Genomic DNA, 7540 nt, shown 5'->3' on the forward strand with positions numbered 1-7540 from the left:
CGGAGAAGATGAGGGACTCTGCTGGTGGGGCCGCCTGGGGGGGGGACTCAAGGCGGCGTGGGGGAAAAGCCCGCGGCGGGGCGACTCGGCAGTGGACAAGGGGGTGCCTTGCCAGTGGGGAGCCCAAGCAGGACAGCCGGGGGAACTCGTAAGGTTGGCAGAAGCCCCGGGGGGGAAGTCCCAGGGGGACTGGGGACTCAAGCGGGTGGAGGAAAAAGACCTGGGAGGAAACTCGCAGGTGGGGGAAGCCCCAGAGGCACACAAAAGGCAGAGAGGGAGGACTGTCGGCCGGGTGGGTGGATGCCCGGGGGATGGGGGGCTCACTCGGGTAGGTGACGAGGAAGCCCCGGGGGGCAGGGGAGGCGGGGACTCGTCGGGGTGGGAAAGGAAAGACCCAGCTGGGGGGGACTCAGGCATGTGGGGAGCCCACATGGGGACGGGGGGGCCGGCGAGAGGGTACGTTCGACTCGCCAAGGCCCTCTAGCCCCGGGCGGCCACGCCTCGACTCGCCATTGTGGCCGACACCGCGGGCTCGTGGCGGGCGGCGGGCTCGTGACTACGCGCTGCCGAGGGGCTGCGGATTCCTGCTTTGCTGCTGGCCCCGAATACACGGATGTCGCGCATGCGCAGTGAACGGGAGCCACGTCCGGTCGTCGGTCCCTTTATGGCCCCACGCCAGCGACGGCCCCTAGAGGCCGCGGAGAGCGGGTCCGCGGACCGGCACTCCCGTTTAAAAACCCCGGTTGCCCCGGCCGCCTTTCGGAGCCGCGTGTCGCCCGACCGGCAGGTCCGTCTGTGCCACTGCAGGAACCTGGGCGCAGGCACGCAGCGCCGGCCCCAGACACGTGGACCACCTCCGCGCAAGCGGCGCGGCTCGGTGCATGCCACGCGACGGGTCCTCGGCAATAACCGCCGGAGGCTCTGGCCACAGCGAGAAAGGCGGGTGCAAGGAGTTTCCCGCCTAAGGTGAACTTCCACCTTGCCTCCCCCGCCGCACTAACCCAATTGGCAGGGCAGCTAGTTCAGCCCGCCGACCGGGAGCCCCCCCCACGCAACAGCTACCCCCCCCACCCCAGCTAGCCGCTGGAGAGACTTATCCCGCCCCCCTACTCCCCCGCAGCAAACCCAGCTTGGAGAGACTTTCCCCTCCCTGCCCCCCCCACAGCAAACCCTGCCTGGGTAACCCGCCCCAGCTCACCTCCGCTCCACCTCCTCCACTGAGTGCCAGCGCTCCTCTAATTCTCCTCCCCCCCGCCCCGGCTTGCGGCACTGATTGAAGGAGACTTAGAGCTGGGCTGTGTGCTCAGTGGAGGAGGCAGAGCAGAGGTGAGCTGGGGCAGGGAGCAGTTCCCCTGTGCGCCCCTCCCCTCCCCCGTTATTGTGGGCAACCCTCTCCACACCCCCCCACCAGATCACCTACCTCCTCGCCAGAGGGGGCTTTTAGGTGCCCTCAAACCACTAGGCACCCTAGGCGGCTGCCTAGTTTGCCTAAATGGTTGCACCGGCCCTGCAGCCGGAGACACCCTACCCCCTGGCACTGCGGGGTCAGAGCGAGTCCCTCACGGCGTTGTGCATCTCAGCCTTTATCAGTGGGGCTGGGTCCGGTCTTCTCACGCTGGCAAGGCGCATTGTTCGTGTCTTTCCTCCTTTTTCCAAAGGGAGGTGGTGACTATGAAATAAAGGAGATACAATTATTAGTCAGTGGAGAGGAAGGTGAACTATTCATCCAAGCTGGGCAGTTAGCATAATACAGTAATACCAAACTCTGTTACTGCTGCTCTTAGGGCTCACGCCATGAAATTAATAGGCAGCAGGTTTAAAATAAAAGAAATATTTTTTTTACACAACACACAGTCAACCTGTGGAACTCCTTGCCAGAGGATGTTGTGAAGGCCAAGACTATAACAGGGTTCAAAAAAGAACTAGGTAAGTTCGTGGAGGTTAGATCCATCAATGGTTAATAACCAGGATGCGCAGGGATGGTGTCCCTAGCCTCTGTTTTCCAGAAGCTGGGAATGGGCGACAGGAGATGGATCACTTGATGATTCTCTGTTCTGTTCATTTCCTCTGGAGCACCTTGTTGCAGGCACAGAGGGTACCCGAGGCAAGCAACAGTGGTCCGTGCCTGGAGCACTTAGTGCCAATAAATGCACCAGGGTGGAGAAGCAAGCAAAGTTTATTTGAGATCTCAAAGCAGTGCTGGGAGACTTAGCGTGCCTCAGATCCAGCACTCCTAATACAAGGGTCTTTTCCCTTTTTATACGTTTTTTTTCCTCTTCTTTCTTCCCCCCTCCTCCTCCTTCCTTCCCCTGTAGCAGTTACGTAAGCGCAGGTGCATTAAGTAATCTTGGCCACAAGTTTCCTTCTGCAAATTATCCTTTCGCAACTTCCTTCTGCAAGTTATCTTGTCCTTCTGCTAAAGGTGCACAGGCATCATTATTTCTGCTTTAGACCAGTTAGAACTGTTGCAAGTGATAATGGCTGTTACACCAGGCCTTTTAGGTTGATTAAAGTTTAAACATGGAAGGACTCTTGTTTGAGGCCTAAAACTAGGAAGGGTCCATACCTTGTGGCCTTCCACCCTCCCGAGTTACTTAGGGTTATGCTTAGTGACACTTCCCTCCTTTGAGAATAGTCAACAATCTTTTGGCTGATTTTTCTCATATTCTGCGGACAAGATATGAATAAACGCCATGGAGCTGGGGTTATAGTTCTGGGGAACAGGAGGCACAAAGCTTACAGGGGAGCATCTTGAAATAAGCAATCAGGATGAGGGTGACCAGGTACAGCACCACACCTGTGAGGAGAAGAGGCACAAGCCCCTTCCTATTCCTCCCAGGTTGGGCAACCAGCTCCAGAGGGAATCAAAAGTGGTCGGTTCCCTTTCTTGGGCCTTCCACTGCTCGAAAGCCTGTTTGGCTGATAGGATGTGTTTGTTAATGTCCTGTGCATTTTCTGGGACATAAGTACAGCATTCACTTCCAATAAGGGTGCACACCCCGCCCTGGGAATCCACACTTTCACCCAGGAAGTGTCCACGTGTGTCTCCATGATCACAGATCAGATGGTATTTCTGATGGGTCTGTAAGGGCAATGGGCCAAGTCTGGTACTCAAGATCACTCTGAATGCCCATCAGCTGGTCATTGAGGAAATCCTGAATTCCTAAACATACTAGATCCCACTGCAATGCCTTCCCAGCCTCAGTGATATTCAATACCATCTTCCTTGGAGTAGTACTATAATACACCTGTTATTTAACTATTCTCAGGTACTTTCAAAAGGCATCAACATTAATAGCATCGGAGGGGGGTTACATTATTAGTCACTCTCCAGGACACAGGGTGTAGCCTGTAGAATAAACCCTAAACTCCAATCAATACCACGTTCCCAAGCATGGGTCCCACAAATGTTCTCCCACCAGTGAATAATTCTTTGTTTCTTCACCAGGGTCAGTTCTTAATGTCCTTTCTAGTCAGGAATTCCTGGACTTTGGCAATTTCAGTGGAGTGAGTGTTCCTTCTTCTTTCCCAAAACAGTCATGGTTCAGCATCCTACAGGGGAGAAGTTACTAGCACATCACCCTGTAATGGTTTTGATTCTTCTAGAAAAATTCAAAGGCACAGTAGATCTGTCAGTGGACAAGGGAGAGGTTACTAGCACTTCACCTTGTCCTTTTCCCCTGCTGTCCAGAAGGCACAGTGGAGCTAGAAGGAGAAATAGGCTAATCATCAGTAGGAGAATTCTTCCACAGTGGAGGGGTCTTTTTGCAGTGAGAATCATGGGTACAGGCAGTCAGTCTCTGGCACTTCACAGTGGTGTGGATAGTCAGCAGGACTTAATAAGGGCCTTTCCAGCATGAAGCCAAAGCAGTCTTTCGTTGGTGGACCTTTACATCGATCCAGTCTCCTGGTTCCAAGGAGTGGCAAGGCTGCTAGGGTCTTCGGGTAGCGGTTCCTTACCTGTGAGAAAAGAAACCTAACGCATTTCATTAGTGCCTGGCAGTGTTTTGCAGATCTCATAGCTGCTTGGGCACATTCAAGCCCCCCTCCTTTTCTTGCTTGTCAGCCAAGTCTTGACTGTGAGCAGTGATCCTTGAGTGGAGTCAGTGTCTTATCTATAGCCTGAGCTTGCTAGCTAATTTTTTTCCCAGTTAACTCATTTTGTTCTTTGTCCTTTTTCCCTTCTTGGCTTCTTTTAACCTGCAAAGGGAACTTCCACTTATACACCTTTTTCCCAAAAATGAACGCACAAACATTGTCATTATACAGTACATTAGTCTTATTATTCGATATATGCCACACATACCCTTTTACTAAAATAACCTTATTACAGAACTTTGGAGCAACAAGCTAGAACAAGCACACCCACTTTGAAGAGTTCATTCAATTCAGCTTCTAGTCCAATAGCTTCCCACCATCCCCAGCCCCCTGGCTAGAAATCTGAGGTAGCCAGAAGGATCCCATGTACAATAAGGGGAGTAGGTTAACTTTTCATGTCTTTGCTTCCAAAGGGTGTTGGTATGCAAATTTTAACAACAATTTTTCCAATTAACAACTTGGCCAATGAAGTTTCTTTTTCTTACTTAAGGAAATGCATTAGACTTTGGATAAATCAGGAGAATGTGATATACTAAACACTTTGTATTCCAAGTTGAAGTCAATACAAGTATCTGCATTTTCATTTAACCTTTGTTTGATTTTAAACTAGACTATTTTATAAAAATATTAAACACAACAATTCTGGCCACAAGACAAGCACCACAAGACAGAACATAGAACACAAAACATAATTCCTGTTGTGCCAGTAAATGCATGGTACATTGAATGCTGTTCAGCTGGCATCAGTTTTCTCTGGTTATCTGAAAGACAAAAAAAACCTATTCTAGTGCAACTCCTCTCCCTGTTGTAGCTAAAAGTCAAGATCAATGCAGAATGACTGGGCCATGTGAGGACTTTACCGGGAAGAGCCCAGATACCCTGTTGAAGTGAAAGCTCGTCCAGACTACTCTAACGCAAGCCCGTAACTAGTGACTTAGGAGTCCAACCCCATGTGGCTGTCCTCGGCCTGGCATCGTCCGGCTGAGGAAGCTACCTGGGTCTAGGAGGCGTGTACCCATCTTCCCTTGCCCCTTTCCTTTCCGTTGGCTACTGACAGTCTGATCATCTCATCTGGATACAATCAAGTAAGCCGGCGCAGTCTCCCAGAGACTAACTCCACGCTCTTTGCTGAAGGAGGTGTAGGAGGTCGATGGCATCCTCAGTTAGCCTGTCCTGGGTGCGTGCCCTGTATGGAAAAACCTTATTTATGAGCCTCTACGCGGACAGCGCACCTCCCCTGTGTGTTGTGTGTGTGTGCTGGTGGGGTTGGTGTTGTGCGTGTTGTGTGTGTGTGTAAGTGAAAAATGGTGGGACATTAACATTCTCACCCCTAAGGGTACCCCCCAGCCTATTACATGTACGTACATTAATGGTTCAACAACCTGGCAGTTTTAAGAATTGCGAGATATTACACGCGTGAAATCCATCTAAACAATGCCCCTAGAAGTATCAATTTAGATAAGGGAAATCATAACATTAAAGAGCGTTTAATCAACCAAGAAAGCCCTAACACAGCGTGAGTAAATTTGTCTAATTGAGGAAAGGAACAGCGTTATTTGAAATCAGCTTGGCCCAGATAAACATGAAAGTGCTCTGCGTTCAATGTCAAGAATCAAAGCAGACATGCTAAGGACAAGGAAAAACTTAGATTTCGCCCACTGTGCTGTGGAAAACACGGAAAATTGACAGAGGCGAACCAAAGGCAATATAAGTTACAGGACTGAGACTATAATTGCATAACTAACGTCCGTAAGATCCAACAGTGTGCCTTTGTACCCCGAAGCCGGTGTGGCTTGGTGACACCAAAGCCACAGGCAGCTGACCTGGACTGGAATCTCTGAAAGAGATACACCGCACCCGGAAGATTCCAGGGTGTAAAAAACAGCCCACCCAAGAGTAAGCATGTTAAAAAAATTCTGGATCAAGCGTGTATACAGGATAATCTCCGCTGTCACACTTCCCCCTTCCTCTGAACATATACCAACAGAAGTGGCCAGTCTGACATACAGTGTGAGTATGAAAAGGGTAGGGCTGGGGCATTAATGTTTCCTGAGTGATTGGGGAGCATTCCCAATACTCTCTTGTTGTTATTATTTGTCATAACAACAGATAGCGAAGGATTTTCTTTGTCTTGTAACCGGTTAACAAAGGAACCACAACACTGACCAAGACCATCAGACCGGATTTTTCAAAGCTCAGGAGGGGAATTTGGGTGTGTTCCTTTGTCTGTGTTGTTCTGTTCTATCTCTCAGTGTCGCTATGAGAGTGAGCTCTATCCTTCCAGGCTTCTTAACTCTTCTGTTCCAAAGTGTAAGAACAAGTTAGAAGACAATAGGTTTTTAATATTGTTTTTGTATTTACAGTGTGTAGTTGCTGGAATGTTTAAAGTGTAATTCTTTGTGATGGCTGTTTATTATTCTTTTAAGCAAATGCCCTGTATATTGTCTAACTTGATAATCAGAACCAGTTTATGTCGTTTCTTCTTTTATATAAGCTTTCCTTTTTAAGACATTTGGATTTTTTTCCTAGTTAGAACTCACCAGAATTGGTGGGGAGGCAGGAAACAGGGGGGAAGGGAAACCTCTTGTCAGAGTGCTAAAGAAGCTTAGCCTTGCAGGACTCTGACTGAGGTGAAAGAGAAACTTGATCTCTCTTTTTGCCATTCAAGGACTTGAAAAACGGTATTCCTAGTTACAGGGGAACCGGGGAGGAAATAAAGAGAGACAAGGGGAGGGTTTATTTGCCCTTGTTGTAGACTCAGGGCATCTGAAGTCTTGGGTGCCCAGGTAAGGTTTTGGGAGACCAGAGTGCGCCAGACCTTGGAAATCGGCAGTGCAGCCGCTATCAGATCCACCCCTGGTAATTACGCCTGGAGGTTTCAATGCAAGCACCCACTTTTTGGACACAAGTAGAAATTGGATTATGCTTATCTGCAGTGCGCATTGAAATCGAGATAAGAATCCAGACCATAACGAATATTTTCTTTTCTCTGCTAGGCTTTAAGCAAGAGAAAGGGTTTGGTTTTAAAAGAGCCAGAGAGAAAATTTTTTTTCTTTTCTCTCCTGCTCAGTTTGACTTGCATTTAAGCAAGGAACATTAAGTGACAAAGGGTTTTTGTAAACAATAGAATTCCACCTGTGATAAAGACCAGCAAAAACACAATGCAAATAAAGTATTCTTTTGGTTTTAAATTGCATATGAAAGCTTAGCTAGGAGAGAAGTTATAACAAAAGGACACGTGCTTAGCCGACCCCAGGCAGACACAGAGACCAGCGTTCAAAACAGAAGGGCACCCAACTACAAGAAAACAGGAACCGACTCCAAGGAAGAACAAATCAAAAGACGCAGAGCACGTGACAAATGGAAAAAAGAAAAAGATTGAGTGGAAAGAAAAGGAAGAAAACATCAAACAGCAGCCCGATCCAGAGAACCAAGAAGCCAA

General features: G+C 49.0%; 1 long non-coding RNA gene across 1 annotated transcript; it reads right to left on the reverse strand.

Annotated features, from left to right (window-relative positions):
* Positions 1–3226: 3226 nt before the first annotated feature.
* On the reverse strand, positions 3227–3989 carry LOC142047953 (uncharacterized). Its single transcript, XR_012657291.1, has 2 exons — positions 3667–3989; positions 3227–3552 (listed from the first exon to the last, which is right to left on the reverse strand). It is a non-coding gene; the product is annotated as an uncharacterized LOC142047953 (long non-coding RNA).
* Between the last annotated feature and the right edge of the window lie 3551 nt (positions 3990–7540).

This window comes from Chelonoidis abingdonii, chromosome 19 (assembly GCF_003597395.2).
Source record: "Chelonoidis abingdonii isolate Lonesome George chromosome 19, CheloAbing_2.0, whole genome shotgun sequence".
Lineage (NCBI taxonomy): Eukaryota > Metazoa > Chordata > Testudines > Testudinidae > Chelonoidis > Chelonoidis abingdonii.